This window comes from Cupressus sempervirens, chromosome 6, assembly GCF_028749045.1.
Source record: "Cupressus sempervirens isolate cs-2001-9-10 chromosome 6, ASM2874904v1, whole genome shotgun sequence".
NCBI lineage: Eukaryota > Viridiplantae > Streptophyta > Pinopsida > Cupressales > Cupressaceae > Cupressus > Cupressus sempervirens.
Window position 1 is genome coordinate 525,674,514 of NC_143123.1, and position 18,184 is coordinate 525,692,697.

The window sequence follows — 18,184 nt, forward strand, 5'->3', positions numbered from 1 at the left end:
AGGATTTGGGGGTAGCAAAAAAAATCCTTGGTATGAAGATTTGTAGAGATAGGAAGAATAGTAAGTTAACTTTATCTTAGGCTGATTATATTAAGAAGGTGTTGCAATGTTTCTCTATGGAGAATGCTAAAGTTGTCAGCACACCTTTACCTAGTCTTTTGGAGTTGACTAAGGAGATGTTTCCCAAGACACATGAAGAGGAGGACAAGATTTCTAAGGTACCTTATGCTTTAGCTTTATGAAGCTTGTTGTATGCTATGGTATATATAGGCTAGATATTGCACATGCAGTGTCATCTAGGAATTGAGCATTGAAATGTAGTAAAATGGTTCTCAGATATTTGAGAGGTACATCCAATAAGTGTTTACACTTTGGGGGCTCTACTATTGATTTACAAGGCTATGTTGACTCATATTTGGTAGGGGATATTGATACCAGGTGGAGTACTATGGGTTTTGTATTTACTATTGGTGAGGCAATAGTGAGTTGGGTTTCTCAATTACAGAAGGTTAATGCTTTATCCACTATAGAGGCAGAGTATGTTGCCGCTACATAGGAAACCAAGGAGATGATATTGATTCAGTTCTTCATGGAAGAATTGGGACACCCACTGAGGGAGAGTTATTTGTTCACAGATAGTTAGAGTGTAATTCATCTTGTGAAGAATTTAGCTCTACATTCAAAGACAAAACACATATAGTTGCAATACTATTTCATTCAATCAGTTTTGGATGATGGAAAGTTAAAGTTGGAGAAGATACATACAGACAACAATCCAATGGATATGTTTACAAAGGTGGTGACAAGGGAGAAGCTAAATTCCTCTTCAGCTTTGGTTGGTCTTTTAGATAGAATAGAATAAAAGAACAACATAGTCTAGGGCAGTTTGATATTCTAGTGGAAGCTACAAGTTTAGTAGTGCTATGATCAGTCTCCAAGTGGGAGATTATTGTTGTGGAGTTTGATTAGTCTCCAAGTGGGAGATTGTTGTGATGTGAAGCCTAATCAGACTCAAAGGTTTATTCAGTGCAATTTTTCTTCATATATTATTTCTACAGGGTCAAGGGGCAATGCTCCTCTAGGTTCCTAGGGCAGTGCCCCAAGTGTGCTCCCTATTGTATTATAGGGTGGGCTCGAGGGGAAATGCCCCTGCGAGGTTTTTGGGGGTAGTGCCCCTGAAGCCAAAAATGACCTTATATTGTAAAAGGTGTCGGCTACTATTTTTTCTATTGTTATTCTAGCCCTAATTTTATAAGTGGCAAAAAGCTTTTATAAAAAGGCTTAGGGCTAGGAATTTTCATAATGCGTGATGTGAAAATTGATTCTTGTGGTGGTATTGAGCTATAAGGGATTACAGATTGTAATCAAGTTGTAATCACTGAATTATAATAATATTGGACTTGCTGTTGGTGGATGTAGCCCAGGGAATGGGTGAGCCATGTTAAATCTTGGTGTTTTGTGTTCTCTTTTGTGCAATCTATTATTTTTTGATATTGGTTATATTTGCATGTAACTATTATTTTTCTCTAGTTTTATACTAATAGAAATACAATTTAATTATATTATTCTTCAAAGAATAATATAGAGATTACTTGGATAGTGGGTTCATTGGTCTTTCCCTTGAAACTATTTGGACAATGGGTCCATCTGCCATCCACAACTCCTAACAGGGTTGGCACAATTGCTAATAGGGTTGGAATCTCCTAATAGGGATTCAAGTTCTCCTAACAGGGACTGATATGTATTAAATGTTGTTATAGACTCCTAACAGGGTCCATCCTCTAACAAGAAATAGTTATATTAGTACATCATCTTGTGGGTACCATCCCCACCATGGTTTTCCCTTTGATCAAGGGTTCCCCTAGTTAACATATCTAGTGTTACTATGCATGAGTATCTTGTTTTGGTTTCTAATTATATTGTTCATAAGGCTAAGTTTGATTAAGGTTGATAACTGTGATAATATTTGAAATAATTGATTAACCCCCCCGCCTGCCCCTCTTAGTTATGTTGGTGGACTGTATATTCTAACAACTGGTATCAGAAACTTGGGTCCTTGAACAAAAATATTAACAATTTTGGGAGATCCATGGCGAATCTTTTCAGAAAATATAGTCCCAAGTTAGATAGAAGAAATTTTGACACATGGAATATGAATATTCTTGGTGAGTTATTAGATCTATGTAAAGATATGAACATTCAATTTCCTAATCCAGAATCCTTTTGTTGCATATAAAAGAATAGTAGCATAAGAATATCCTTATTTGAAGAAGACATGAAGATCAAAGAAGGAATTGATCTACTTATGAAAACAGAGCCAGAAGTTCTGAAAATTTTCATTTGTTGGACATGTAAAGAGCTTGGTCATTTTTCACCAATATGTCCTACGAGAGCAAGAAAATCTAGAAAGAGTTCACTTTGTGATGAAGATAATGAACCTAAATTGGTTACGGAAGAGGAAGCAAAAGAAGAGTTAGCTCTACTAACTATTGTTGATGATTATAATCTAGAGACTAATCAAGAGAATGTAGAATTTTTCTCTGAGACTAACAATGATCTACATATTGATGTGAAAACTGTTGAGAAAAGAGGAGAAATGTCTTAACCAAGGGAATAGATAAGAGTTGAGTTAGATATTCCTATCTCTAATGGGAATTTGACAAAGAATCACCCTCAAAAGAAGATAATTTGAATTAAATATAAAGGAGTGGTGACAAGAAATAGAGCTAATGAAGAGATATGTTCAATTTCTCAAGTTGAACCAAAGTGTACAAATGAAGCCTATAAAGATGATCATTGGATTCAAGCAATTAATGAAGACTTAGATCAAATTGTGAAAACTAATAGATGGGAATTAGTTCCAAGACCTAAAGAAAAGAATGTTATTGGAACCAAATGGGTGTTCAGAAAGAAGATGCATGGGTAAGCCAAAGTTGTAAGAAACAAAAATAGACTTGTTTGCAAAGGACATTCATAGCAAGAAGGAGCATACTATGAAGAGACATATGCCCCTATAGCTAGAATGGAAGTAGTAAGAACGTTCTTGGCTTATTCAACGATCAAGAAATTCAAAGTGTATCAGATGGATGTAAAATCAGCCTTCTTGAATGGAGAACTTAAAGAATAGGTATACATTGAGAAGCTTCAAGGATTTCCTTTAATAGAAGAAAAAGATATGGTATGAAAACTAAAGAAATCTCTTTATGGTCTGAAGCAAGCACCTAGAACTTGGTATGCAAGGTTGGAAAACTATTTAGAAAAGCTTGGATTTACTAAAGGTATGACAAATAGTAACTTGTACTTGAAAGAATAGAGAATGGTTTGTTGATAATAGTAATATTTGGAGGTAATGATGAAGAAAGTAATAAGTTTGCTAAAGAAATGAAGAATGAGTTTGAGATGAGTTTGATGGGAGAAATGAATTTTTCCCTTGGTTTGAAAATTGTGAAAAATAGCGATGGCATTTTTATTTCACAAGCTAAGCATTTGAAATACTTGTTAAAGATATTTGGCTTGGAAAGTTGTAAGCCCATTGGTACACCAATGATAACTAGTCACAAGTTATCTAGAAAAGATGAGACAACTATAGTTGAGTAGAAGAAGTACAAATCCTTGATTGGAGGCTTATAATATCTAACTCATAATAGACCAAATATAACAAATGTAGTTGGGATTGTAGCTAGATTTCAAGCTAATCCTAAGGATTATCACTATGTAGTAGGAAAAAGATATTAAGATATTTGAAGGGGACATCTAATTATGGAATATGGTATGACAGATTGAGTGATTTCACTCTATGTGCATATAATGACCCAGATTGGATAGGAAGGATGACATAAAAAGCACCAGTAGTGGAGCATTCATTCTTAGAGGAAGATTGGTTTCTTGGCTAAGAAAGAAACAAGATTGTATCTAATAGAGTATAATTGAGGTAGAGCGTGTGGCAACAACAAATAATTGTAATTGAGTGATGTGGATGAAGAAAATGGTGAAAGCCATTAGGATAGAATTTTTAAATCCTATTATCATATACTATGATAATACAAGTATAGTGAGAATTTCTAAGAATCATGTATTATATTCTAAGACTAAGGATATATCTATTAAGTATCACATTTTAAGAGAGAAAGTACCAGAAAAGGATATTAGATTGGAGTATGTATGTATTAAAGATCAGATTGAAGATATCTTTATGAAGCCCTTACCTAAAGATATATTTGAGTACTTGAGAGGTATGGTTGGGGTTATTCCCCTGCCTACTTTAGAGTAAATGATGTAGAGATTGTATCAGTCTAGTGGTACAGAGCACTATTGTTTGACTAGACTGAATGTTGATGCTTCCTATATGGAGGAGTATCTATGATGAGAAGAGTCACAAAGGACTGTTGGTATTTAGTATTGAATAGTTTCTTTGGACACTTGAGTTGGTTAAAGTCTTTTGATATAATGAGGTCTTTGTCATTGATGTCAATGGGGGAGAAGAGAGTATGAAAAATATCTCCTAAGCATGCATGGGGGAGAAGAGTACTTTAAAATATATACTTTATTAGGGAGATTTAGAAATATTCATGAATATCTCTATGGGGGAGATATACAACATGAAGATATAGAACAAGCAGTGTTCTAGAGGATTTTCAAATTTTATTGATGAAGATAATTTGGAAAGATGAGAACACCAATAGTAGTAGCAGTAGACTACTATTTTGTATTCTTGGAACTTAGATGTTTTTCATCTATGTTGCCATCAATTCCAGAGGGCAAGATTGTTAGCATGAATTTTGATGTTATTCCTTTGGGGGAGTATCCTAAGAATTGAAGAGTATTTACATGTTGCATTCATGAATATGTTCGTCATTAATGTCAGCATAGTAGTAAGTCTGCAAAGATTGGAAAAGAAGTAGATATAGATCATAGTTGTACGGACAAGGTTTTGTTTGTTTGATGATGTGCAGTCAAGGACATGTTGTACCTTGTGTCCTGATGATGAGGTGAAATGTGTAGAGTCTAATTTGAATATGTACAGAAGATATAAGTGATTTACAAAGAGAAGTATAGAGAAAAAGTACATAAAAAGTAGTTTCTGATGATCCTATTATATCTTCTAGTAGAGATATAATCTAGTGATGCACGGTCAGCCAATGAAAGAAAGTATATATTCTAATAGAAAAGTTAGCCAAGAAATTTGAAGAAAGAAAGAAACTAGATCCAATTGTTGAGTACCCTAAACATAAGAAAGATGACCTGAACAAGATTAAATGAAGTCAATCTAAAGATACATCAAAAGAAATTAAGCAAGAAAATAAACCTATGAAAATCAAAAGGGACTATATAGGTAAGTTATTCAAACCTCTTTCTAATTTTTACTGTGGAAATCATCATGGTTTAGGTCATAGAGAAGTTGATTGTAAGAAACCCAAATTTGATAGCAATAATAACAATAGTAGAATGTTTAGAGGTACTAACCATGTAGGAGAAAGAAGGAGATCCAATAAAGGAACTAACGGAGCAAGGAGAAATATCATGTGTTATAAATGTAACAACTTTGGAGACATTACTAGAAATTGTAGAGTAATTACATAAACAATGCACCAATATCCCAACTATGCAATAACTTTGGTCATATAGCAAGATTTTGTAGAATGGATATGAGGAACATCAACAAGAACCAAATTTTTAGAAGGAACAACAACACAAATGTTAGAAGGAATGATAACAACCATAATAGTCAGAAAGATGCATTGATAGCACATGTGGAAGAATTCAAAGGAGTATTTGTCAAGGAAAAAGATCCATCAAGCTTGCATGAAGTATTGGAAGAATAGTCATTCAATGCACCCGGATGGAAGCCTAAAGTAAATAATGTTATGTGATTCATCTTATTTGAATTGAGCATCTTTTATAACTCAATTAGCATTAGAAATAAAATAAAAGGTATCTGAAGGCAAATTATGACTTGTGAAGTTAGTATAAGGCATTTCATGATCCATTGAAGCTATGGATAGGAGTGCATGTGATTTCGAGATTGTATGCATGTACAAAAAAGAAAACAAGTTGAGTGATATTCAAAAACAACTTTCTATGAATTATGTACTTACAAAATTAATGCAAAGATCAATTTGGTAAGATTTAAAGGATGTGAACAAGATCTTGAGAATGATTTGAGTGGGTTAAGAGTTAAGTAGTTAAGAGTGAATTGAGAGTACATTGCAGGCTAATTAAAGGAGATTTGAAGTGCAAAGTTCACAAAACCCTAGATTCCATGTAATCAAGGTATTTCCAAATTTTGGAGGGTTTATATTTGAAATTACAATTAGAGTTTGTGTCAACCATGGATAAGTCTTTAATTCATAATATTGAGGAAGAAGCAAGACCCAAGTTGAAAGTTAATCTAGTATGACCCTTAGCAGATAACCCTAGTGCGACATTTTCAAAAGTTTTAAAGAAAGTTATTGACCTAGAAGATATTAGTACCTATACCAGAAGTAAATTTGAAACTAGATGAAAATAATATATTATGAAAAGAATATATTTCTAAAGAGTTCAACCTAATCTTTAATCAGGATATGAGCTTTAATCAAGAGTTTGAAATCTGAAGAACCATGACTTAAATTCTTGTTTTTATATGAGTTTGAAAAATGAAGAATGGACTAAGATCATACTTAGAAGAATTCATGATGGAAATTTTTACTTAGGGGATAATGTAATAGAAATTTTAGCTAACCTAGTTCATGAAGATACAACTTTATGCAATGAAGGTAGCATACATATAAATGAGAAAAATTTCAAGAAGATGGTACTTGATAATGTAATCACCCAAAAAATGGTTATCTAGACTATTAGCCCCCTTCTCAGCATTTTGGTTAATTTAATTAATCATTTACCTAGACCAAATTGCTAATAATCAATTAATTTGATTATAACATATAGTCTGACTATGCTATCCTGAATTAATTATTTGATTAAAAGAACATGTCCCCTTTTAATTAAATAAAAGACCCCATTCTTCTAACCCACTTAAAGTGCACACATAAAGTCCTTTATCTAATTTTCAAATTAAAAGAAAAGGCTTTGTGACTTTTGTCTTATATGACAAGTCAACTTATATTCTATTGGTTGACTTGTGTGTGCACAAGGATCACTCCTCTTTTTGAATTCTACCAGTTGATCATCCACCATCTTCATCTTGAACTCTATCATCCTTACAACTTTAAAAGGGAGAGAGCTTTCCTCCTCAAAGGATCCATCCACCATTTGAATATTTTTATGCTGTAGGTTTTCTGACAAGTTTCTTGGAGCTTTGAGGAGAACTTCCACTTCTTGTCTTTATTCTCTCTTTCCACCACATACTAGAATAGTTGCATGTTAATGTAGTTCCTTTGCAATAGCATAAGATCACATAGTTTAGTTAGCATGGATGTAACACTTTCATTTGTTTAGCTTAGCTGCATTGTGCATTTCATCTTAGCTTCCATTCTTACATTGCATACTCAAGAGTTATTTGACCCTAGCATTCTTGCTCTTGTTTAAAGAATCTCCTATCTCATGGTTTACTAGCAAGGGTTGTGTTTCTAAGGCTTGCCTGAGAGATTTCTTTATGCTTATTTGTATGCCTCTTGTACTCCATGACTAGGGAGCTCTAAGCCGCCATTCAAGCTTTCCAATCTATGGAATATCTTGGATAGAAGGGTTTAGAGAAGTGCACTTTTTGAGTGTATAGATAGCACTATATCTATCTATAATGGAAGAAAAATAGAGATAAGAAAAATCAAACAAGATGATATAAGATTTATGTGTGGAATCATTGCAAAAAAGATATGTTCTAGTTCAAGAAGTGATGACATTGCAACTAGATTCATCCAAGTAGCCTACAAATTTTGCATTGAGAGAGAGAAAGTTGGCCAAAATTCTAAGAGTGTAGTTGGTTGAGAACCTTGAAAGGATCAAGAAAGTTAGGAGTATTCAATTTAGATTTCAATCATCAATAACTCACATATTTTTCCATTTCATCAAAATATTTCCTTTCATGTCAATAGCTAAGTTACTTAGCGGTGATAAGTGTACCATGGATAAGATATCAGAAATGCATAATAAGAATCCTATTGATAAGATCATTGACAATGCAAACCTTATCATGATGACCTTGTAGAATGAAATGAAGGGAATATACAAAGTACTACCCACTATGGTAGAGAAGTACAAAAATGATGTTTGTTTTATGATTGATATTGATTTCACATATATTGAGGTAGTTGAGCCTAGAATGTTGTATGTTGATCCACTTGGCTATGAAGTGACAAAAGAAGAAATTGAGGGATATGTAGAGATAATCCTTAAATTTGATAAGGATGAAGAGTTTGATAGGATTGGAACATATGATGAATTGATGCAATCAACAAGTCAAGAATCACTAGAGAAGTTAGCTCAAAAGAAAGTTTATTCAATATTAAAGAATCCAATTCTAGAAGCAGGAATGATTGGAGATGAAATAAGTGCAATGAAGAAAACCATAATAGGGATGAAGTAGATTGATTAGCAAGGGATGATGTATGTGCCACCCTTGGCATTAGTTGGACCATCTAAAGGTGTTGCCTTTGTAGTTCCATCTATGGCTACACCCATAGCATCTTGTGCAACAATATCATAGGATCAACCACCTATTACACCTACCATTCCAATTTCTAAGCCATCATTAAAAGAAGAAGAAGAAGAAGTGGAGGTAGTTGAGGCAAAAAGAAAATCGGTCAGATTAGCTGAAGTAAAACAAGAATCCCCTGATTCTCCTAGAAATAAAATGATGAAAGCCATGGCTACAAGACCTAGAAGAAGGCACAAGGAAATAATGTCAAATATTCCTAAGAAGATGTGAGGTCAAATAGAGCATGAGAGCCTAGTAGAGAAGAAACCAGAAGTTGTGAGCATAGGAAGAAAGGTATGGATGCCTAGAATTGAGAAGCTAAATAGAGAAATCATTGATGAAGGTAATTTTGTGTAATTAAACAAGTTTTATCATCTATACATTGGAATTGATAGATTAAAGCTTGAGAATGCCATTATTAAACATTTGATATTGTATAATAAAAATATTTGAAGACATTAAGGATGAGATTCCTAAAGATCTCTACGAGAGGTTAATAAATAGAAGAATGAGGGTAGCAGATGAAGATTTAATGCCCCACTCGGAGATCCTTGGACCAATGATTCAATACAAGAAAATATTTTTTTTTTTCTTACAAGTATGAATGTACATGACAACATCATACATGGATTGCAAAGATCACAATGGAAGACTTTACCAACAATCCCATCAACCAATGAATCTCTAGATGCCACAGCCAAATTGACACACTCAAATTGACAAAAAAAATCCAAGCTGACAATAGAACCTAAAAGCACTAATTTTTTGAAGCATGGAAACACTAGCATTCCTAAAAGGTACTCAAAATTCAAAATTACATTCTTCAAAAAATAGTAGAATTCCCCCTATTTTTGCACAGGATAAATTAAAACTGACAGTCTCACATGAGGAAATACCTCTTTGCATGAGAAAGTACACCAAGCCATGTAAGGAAATGTCATCTCACGTGAGGAAATTTTGAGATCACTAGTCAAGCATTGCACTAGTTTGGGGTTTTGTGCAAGTATATACTAGGATCCATGTGAGGAAACTTAGCACACCATGTGAACCTTTTCACTTTTGTGTGAGAAAGTACAATCTTGCATGAGGACCCATAGTAGTAAACTAGAAAAACATGAAATAAAAAGGTAGAAATAAGATTTCCTCCACACTAGGGAGTACCAAATCCACATAGATCAAGAATGAACACTCGAGTGCATAAATGACAAGAAGCCATGAAACAAGAAAGAGGAGCATCTATATCCATCTAAACCATAGTGGTAAAAGAATGAATTGAAAGCAACATTGCAGTGTACAAAAGCAACATCACAGTGTACAAGAATAAAAAAACTCATGTGCAATTCCTCCCAACCATAATAGTATCATGAGAGCTTCAAGGTCCTAGCCATCCCCCATGTGTAACATCTAAAAATACCAATCAGATTGTTAGAGCTATCTTATGAGGATGTCACTACTAAAATGTACTACATCATAAGAATAAGGAAATCTAACATGCTAAAAGTGAAGCATTAGATATTCCACTAAATCAAACTCATAATCTAACCATATGCTAAACATCATAATAAGGGAATGTATCAATTAAACTAACATCATCTAAACATGATATCTAGGCATTACAATAAAAGTATAAATCACAAGAAAGCATACTTGGGAACTCGAAGTACCAAGTGAAAACATCTAGCAACAGTCACACTAGGACAATAGACCATCTTTGTACATCGGTCCTTGGTAATGGTGATGGTAGCTATGAATCCCAACCACATGGAACCCATAGGTCCACTCCCACTGTGTTGATGGAGATAATGATCTAACCACAAACATATATACAACAAAAATTCCATGGCTAACACTCACACTAGATAGTAATGATGATTGAAACCAAGAACATGAGATAATGTAAGTACTACAAGTCCTAGTCAAACACTCAATGAGCTACTATGTAGGGGTTGACATCATGGAGAGTGGCTTGGCATTAACAAGCCCAAGCTAGAATTGGCAGCTATTCTCCCCAATGGAAGGCACACAACCTAGGCAACAACTCTTCCCAATGAAAGGTGCACAACCTAGATAATAACTCTTCCCAATGGAAGGCATGCAACCCAAATTTTAATTATCTTATATTTATTAGCACCCACTATTTTTATTTAGTCATAACTTATATAAAAATTCCTCTATTAACCCAAATGAAATAGTCACCAGGATGCAAGATAGAAGCCCCTCCATGTGCTACCCTACCCTACTCATGCTCATCCAACAATGAGTTCCTGTAGGCATGTATATTCCCAACCCAACCTCAATAACCATAACTCCTAGAAGTACTATGGGAAGATCAGGCCTCACAAGTCACCCAAAAAATATGCGCATATGTACTTATGTGTGGTGCACTACCATCATGAAGATCATAACATAAGGATTGGATGAGAACACAAGTAAAATATCACTCAACTAAAGAAAAACTTGAGAGGATGGATTCTACATGAATCCCAAGAACAATAAACCATACATCATGAACTCACTCAACTAGTGTCAATTTGGAAGTATGGATTCTACACGAATCCCAATGATGTAACAAGATCAAACATCATGAACTGACTCAACCGGCATCAATATAGGAGTGTGGATTCTACATGAATCCCAATGATGAAACAAGACCAAACATCATAAACTCACTCAACTAACCTCAATCCAAGAGTATGGATTCTACACAAATCTTAGTGTCCATGAAATAACAAAAAAGGTCCAAAAGAAACAATAACAACAGGTAAACAATCACTCAACCAAGTACAAAGTCAAGAGTACAGATGTAGCATGCATTCCAATTCAACATAAAAGGCAAACAATGGTTTGACTAACATCCTACAGACAATCCAAGTCCATGATCAACATCATGCCAAGAAAACTTGAGAAAACAGGGTGACATGCAAAATGAGGTAAAAACCTCAAAACTCAAAAACTATAAAATTAAAACCCATTTTCTCTTAGGGCACAAAAGGCACATATATCAATTAAAATCTAGGTTTGTAGTCTATATGCAAAATTGGCCAGCATAACAGTGCAAAACCCTGAACCCCCATCCCAAAAAGTAGGGAAATTCTCATACCCACCCAACTAGGTAGAGCTAGCATACAAAAATAGAGGAGAACACTAGTTCTCATCCTCCTAAAAAATGGCTACCAAAAATAGAAGTAGAAATGGATTTGAAACAACAAAATAGGAGAGCCCTAATTCATAGCCAAAAGGGAAAAAAAAGAATCTAAACCATAAAATAAAAATCCAGTAGAAGCAACCAAAAATTGCAGCAATCCAAGGTCTCCCCAAGCTAGATCCAATGAGACCAATCTCACAATGATCTCACACCTATAGCTATCACAAAAAACAAAATAGTAACTCCTCATAAAGAGGATTTTGGGTTTAACTCTCAAACTTTCTAATTCAAAAGTGAGAAGTGAGGAATTAAATTTCTCTTTGGATACTTATTCACTTTTTGACTGAATAATTGATTAGGGTAAATAACTAACCAACCTAGTTCAACCTTGAATCAACCCAAATGAAAATAGGCTCTTCTAAGTATTGGAATTCATCTATGGAAAAGCTTTCATAAATTAAAATTAAATTAAATAAATCCTAAAAACCCCCAAAATCACAAAATTTTCCTTAGCTAACTTAGTGACAATGCAAACCTCTAAATGCATAGACACGCTCACAGGTCTAGTCACATAATGTAAATGATTTTGTGTTTAATCAAATCATTAGAAGAACTAACTAATCAATTAAAATAAGGACATGTTGACCATACAGGGATGACATTGGTAAAATATGAATGATTGAATCACTAACTCCATGTGCCACTATTAGGGATATAATCCTGCACACTAAAATACATGATCAAGTGCAATTTCATATAATAACATAGTAAAAAAAAAAGTGTATTAAGTCACCTAATTTAACCATTTATTCAATTATACTAAGATAATATATTTACATCACTCACGTTCACATATAGCATAATGAAGCAAGAATGAAGTAAATAACCATAACATTAATCCATCACATAACATAATCAAAGATATGTCCAAATACTGGATAACCAAATATCATCATAAAACATACTATCATCTCAAAATGGCATTATCCTAAAATATGATAACCTAAATAGCATAGTAGTCTAACATGTATGATACTGAAATAAAAGTATAACATCTGACCCTTAGGTCATCTCAAACATAAAACATAACATCAGTAACAAGTATCTCTTGGATCAAAATCTAACAAGGTAAATATAGATCAAATAACCATTGAATCGAACATGGACAATCCATTTCTAATCATTTAAGCATTTAATAATAGTTGTTTAAATAACATGAAAAGGAACTTAAAATTAACCACTGTGACAAGAACCTAGTCCAATGTAGCAAGATAATAGTACACAATGAAATCTTTGCACACATCTCTGGGTAATCATAGAACAACATCATAATACCCCATCGATCCTGGTAACCACTCACACAAACCTCAGTGAACTATAGATCACATCATAATCTCATAAATCAGCCATAAGTATAATAAAAGCAATGGATACATTAACATAAATCCAATCACCTCAAGGGTGTAGACCACTCATGGTCCCAATCATGATCACTCACCAAAACAAGATTATCAATGTTGCATCCATCAGGATGACTTACATAAATCAACTGGGAGAGGCACTACAAAAGACAAAAGAATCAGAGAAAAATAGCTCAAAAAATTATGTTAGATTGATAATGAGGAGCACCTAGAAAGTCTACTAAAGAGTCTTGAACCCTACCTTAGGAACACAACTAGAAGTATACTAATTATGGGAGGCAACTCTCAAGAAGTCAATGAAGAAACAAAGAAACCCATAATACACATGATGGAAAAGATAAATAAGGAAGAAACAACAATGCCTTAGATTACCATTAGTATAGACACAATGTAGATTGATAGCACAAAGGTCACAATTGACATAGTAGAAGATCTATTTAAGGATTATGGCCCTAATGTTCACAATTTGACTAACTATACTAGCTCAGAAGAAGAGGATGGATTAAAGAAGAAGCTAGAAGAAGAAATGAGAGAAAGAAATAGGAAGAAAGAAAGAAAAAAGAAGAGGAATAAAACAAGAAAAAGGAAGAGGAAGAGGAAGAAAGAAGAAGAAGGAAGAATAAGAAAAGAAAAGAAAAATTGACAAAGAAGAGGAAGGTAGAAAGAAGAAGGAGGAATAACAAAATAAAATTGAGGAAGAAAGAAAGAAATTGGAAGAAGAGAAGAAAAGAAAGGAAGAAGAAAATAAGAAATTAAAGGAAGAAGAAGAGAAGAAAAGAATCAAAGAAGAATAGAAGAAAAGGAAGGAAGAAGAAGAGAAGAAAAGAATCAAAGAAGAATAGAAGAAAAGGAAGGAAGAAGAAGAGAAGAGAATAAAGGAGGAAGAAGGAAAGAAGAGAAAAGAAGAAGAGGAGAAGAAGAAAAAAGAGGAACATGAGAAAAAGGCTAGTGTACCTAGTTCATCTAGGACACTCCTTACCTTAGAAAAATTAATAGGATTAGATGATGATGATGATTAGACTAAACTGATCTCATCACTCAACAAGATCATTGAGAAAAATAGAAAGGTAAAGAGTCTACAAGGCTCTCTGATGGAGGCAATAGAGAGATTGTAGAAAACCTTGACTATAAAGATGACTGAGTCCAATCCCTAGGATAGAGAAAAAGTTGTAGTACAAGATTTTGATGCATAATTCACCAACCTATCTAATATTTTAGTTATTTAAGCACATTCCAAACATGATGCACATATGTTTGATACTATTTATTAGAATATTAGAAATATTCTGGGAGCTCTTGATGCATGTATCATGGAGCTAAGAAGATGTGAATAAGAAGGACAAGTATTATATGAAAAATGTGCATTAACATTTAAGTTCACTAGAGACAAAGATGGAGAGCTAAAGAAGAAGCATGAAGAACTTGAAGTACTGGTAAATCAACTTCAACAACTCAATCAAAAAATTGAAGATATTGAGACAAGGATTGGAAAGACTTATGATGAGATAAGTATTATAGAGATGAGTAAAGAGAGAATTACTGAGAGAAAATTTGTTTTTGAAAATAGAAACTCTTGAAAGGAAAGTTGAGGAATACCTTAAGGCCAAGACATCTTTTGAAAAGTTTGTCTACTCTAACTTGAATATAGTTGAAATTGAACCCTATGGAATTTTTTCCCTTCTTAGCATATCAGAGGGAGTTAGAAAATCATAGGAGAATAACTTCAAGAGTCTTATGACAAGTTTTGATGATTGTATGGCATGACTGTCTACCTAATGCAGAGGTATTTATCTAAATTTTGAATTGTATATATATTTTGACACTTTTGTCATTGATGTCAAAGGGGGTGAGATAAGGAAAATTGTATGTAGTTATATATGCAAAACTATAGTTTAATGGGGATTTATGAATTATAAATAGGAGATATAAGGAAAGATGGTTAAATACAGTGATCCACAAGTTTTGAATTTTAAAATTTTGTTAAGGCCAATTTTTGTAAGGTTTTGATGATTAAGAGTTTTTGGGACAGCCAATTTTTCCATATGTTGCCATGAATTCCAAAGGGGGATATTTTTGGAAATTTGGCTAAGGTAGATATTGCATGCTTTCATCTATGGAAACATATCTTCAGTATGAAGAAGGCAAACCTTGAAGATGAAGATATAGCATTCATACTTAGAAAATTGTCTAAGTATGTAATAGCTTATTTGGTAGAGTAGATACAATTTTGGTATATATAGTTGACTAAGATATTATTGAAATGTTCATAGTTAGGTACTGACAATATAGAGTGTCACAATGATGTGTTCAAGTGCATGAGTCAATATAGTAAGTACGAAAGAAGATATGACAGTTTTACAAGTTGTAGTAGTAAATAGACAAAATAGAGCATGACAGAAAATGGTTAATTATGAGTTAAGGAATTATTATTTTTACAAAATAATTACTTAACTAATTAGGGATGACATCCTAGATGTTAAACCTAAGATGGAAAGAGTTAATTTTGTATTTTGTCAAGTGTGTGAAATCTTGAAGGTTGACTGGACAATATTTTGAGAATTACAAAGGTCTAAAGGAAAGTTTGTAAATGTGAAGTTAAGTGTGCTTCTAAGGAAGAAGATGTGAAATTTATGTGATGAAAATCCTAATATGTGATCAAAGTATTACAATTTTTGTGAAGAGAAGAAAGTGCTATATCAGATATTGAAGATATCAACAACAAGTAAAGAGGTTTTTGTATCTATCTTTTTGTATCAAGATATTACATTGTAAGTTACATGTTTGGGTAGTGGGCTCAGCTTTACAACATTTTTAATATGTATATGTACCAACTCCTAATAGGGTTGAAGAAACTCCTAACAAGGTTGAGGCTTCTAGCAAGGCTGAAGTCCTCTAACAAGGACTAGGAGACTATATGCATGTAATAGACTCCTAATAGGGTCAATATCTTTAACCAGATACTTTTTATTAGTGGATCATCTCATGGGTACCATCCCCATCGAGGTTTTACTTTGGCCATGGTTTCCCTATTTAAAAAAATATGGATGTTTAATGTTCAGTATAATTTGTTTGATTTCATATGCAAGTTATAAGGCAACTAATAATATCCAATTTTGGGCTAAAGTTTGTACAATACTGATTCACCCCCACCCCTCTCAGCATTCCCTATTTCTAACAAGGGAATATTTTTATAATTAATACGGTTTTTTGAATAAAGAACAAGTTATGATCAAGGATGGGCACTTCTTTCATAAAAGATAATCCAAAATAAAAGTAAATAATTAAATTTAGGAAAAGAATGGCATATGATAAACAAACCCTATTTTACTAAGGAAATTACATGCTTATTCAAGGGAGATGAAGAAAACCTTTCCCCCAAGTTTGAAGGAAATATAAAATATACAAAATATCCCTAATGAAAGGCACTCCATAATAGATATACAATTCTAATAAAAATATGCTGCAAACTAGAGAACTCCTAATGTAAAACAAATATATTATGCCAAAAAAAATGTATCACATATCAAGTAAGTAATTTATCAAGGGAAGAGATGATAGATATGATCTTTGAGAAAAAAAAATATTGTTAAGCCAACACTTTAGGATCTTTTGTGAAACAAAGTAACTCATTCCCAAAATAACGTACCATCATAAAATAATAAAAATCCATAGAGATAAAAAAGAAGAGAAGAATGCCACATTATGTCTACCTAGTGATCACCCCAATTATACAAGATACACACTTCCAAGAAAGGAAGAATTTGTAAGGAGGATACTAATCTCATTAAGGAGAAAGATCTTAAACAAAAATTCCATTCATGAAAAGACATAATAGTATACATGATGAACAAAAAAAGAAGAAGATCCTATAAAAGAAGAAGAGTGAAAGACATTAAACACAATATTTTTCCTAAGTTGCATCTTTTATAATATAAAAATACTTTTGAATCATAAGGTTACAACTTCGTGTGAAGGAAAAATATTTATGCTAGAGAGAAGATAATAGTATAAATTATGTAAACTCATAAGGGATATTGGATGTATTGAAAGAAGAAAAGATAAAAGGGAAGACAAATTAATCCCCCTTTTGATGATAAAAGTGAAATTAAAGTGAAATTGGTTTAATAATTGATAACTCCACCTTTTTTGTTGTTCTTTGGTCCCCCAATGTTGTAAATGAAGAAAATTTGGCCCTCTCTTCAGTACGTTGGGTTTCTATGGGTAAAATTCCACCTTTCCTCTGGAACTTGATTCCTTGGACTTTAGACCCCATTGGCAAAGTTATTTGGATAGATAAGTCATCCACATTGTTAACCCATATAGAAGCAAGGGTTTTGATCGAAATTGACTTCTTAGGGTTTTGATCGAATAGATAAGTCATCCTCTATGCTTCTTAGGTGGTATCAACTCCTACTTCTTGTGAAGAAAATAAGGACATATCATGAATAATTGTCTCCTTATTCAAAAATTGAAGCCTTCTATGAATGTTGGGCACCAAAATGACCCTAAAGCCATAAAAGGGAAAAATATCTATGTTACCAAAAATAAGAAGGAACTAGCCAAGGAAATTCCCCCATTGAATGTTGAAACTTTGCGCATCTCTATTGACCTTTGTGTTAAATTGGATGCTCTTCAAGATGATTTCAAAGCCTAACTGAGAAATAACCCTCCATGTTTTCCCAAGAATAAAGTACAATTGAATTTCCCTCTCCATCCTTAGAGTCTCTTGGGCTGCTACAAGAGAAACCTAAACCAATGACAATGAATGCCTAACATATTGTTCTTGAAAAGATCAAGAAGCTTTTCAAACATAAGTTTAGAAAATAACCAATTAGGCACCCTGTTCTCCCCCCTCTTGAAGAGGTGGATTTTATACTAAAGGGTCAAGAGATCCAAACTTGCATTCTGACCTCAAATATTAATTCTAATAAAAATAACCCCAAGAATGATTATAGGAGTAATAGGCTAGATGCTATTATGGAG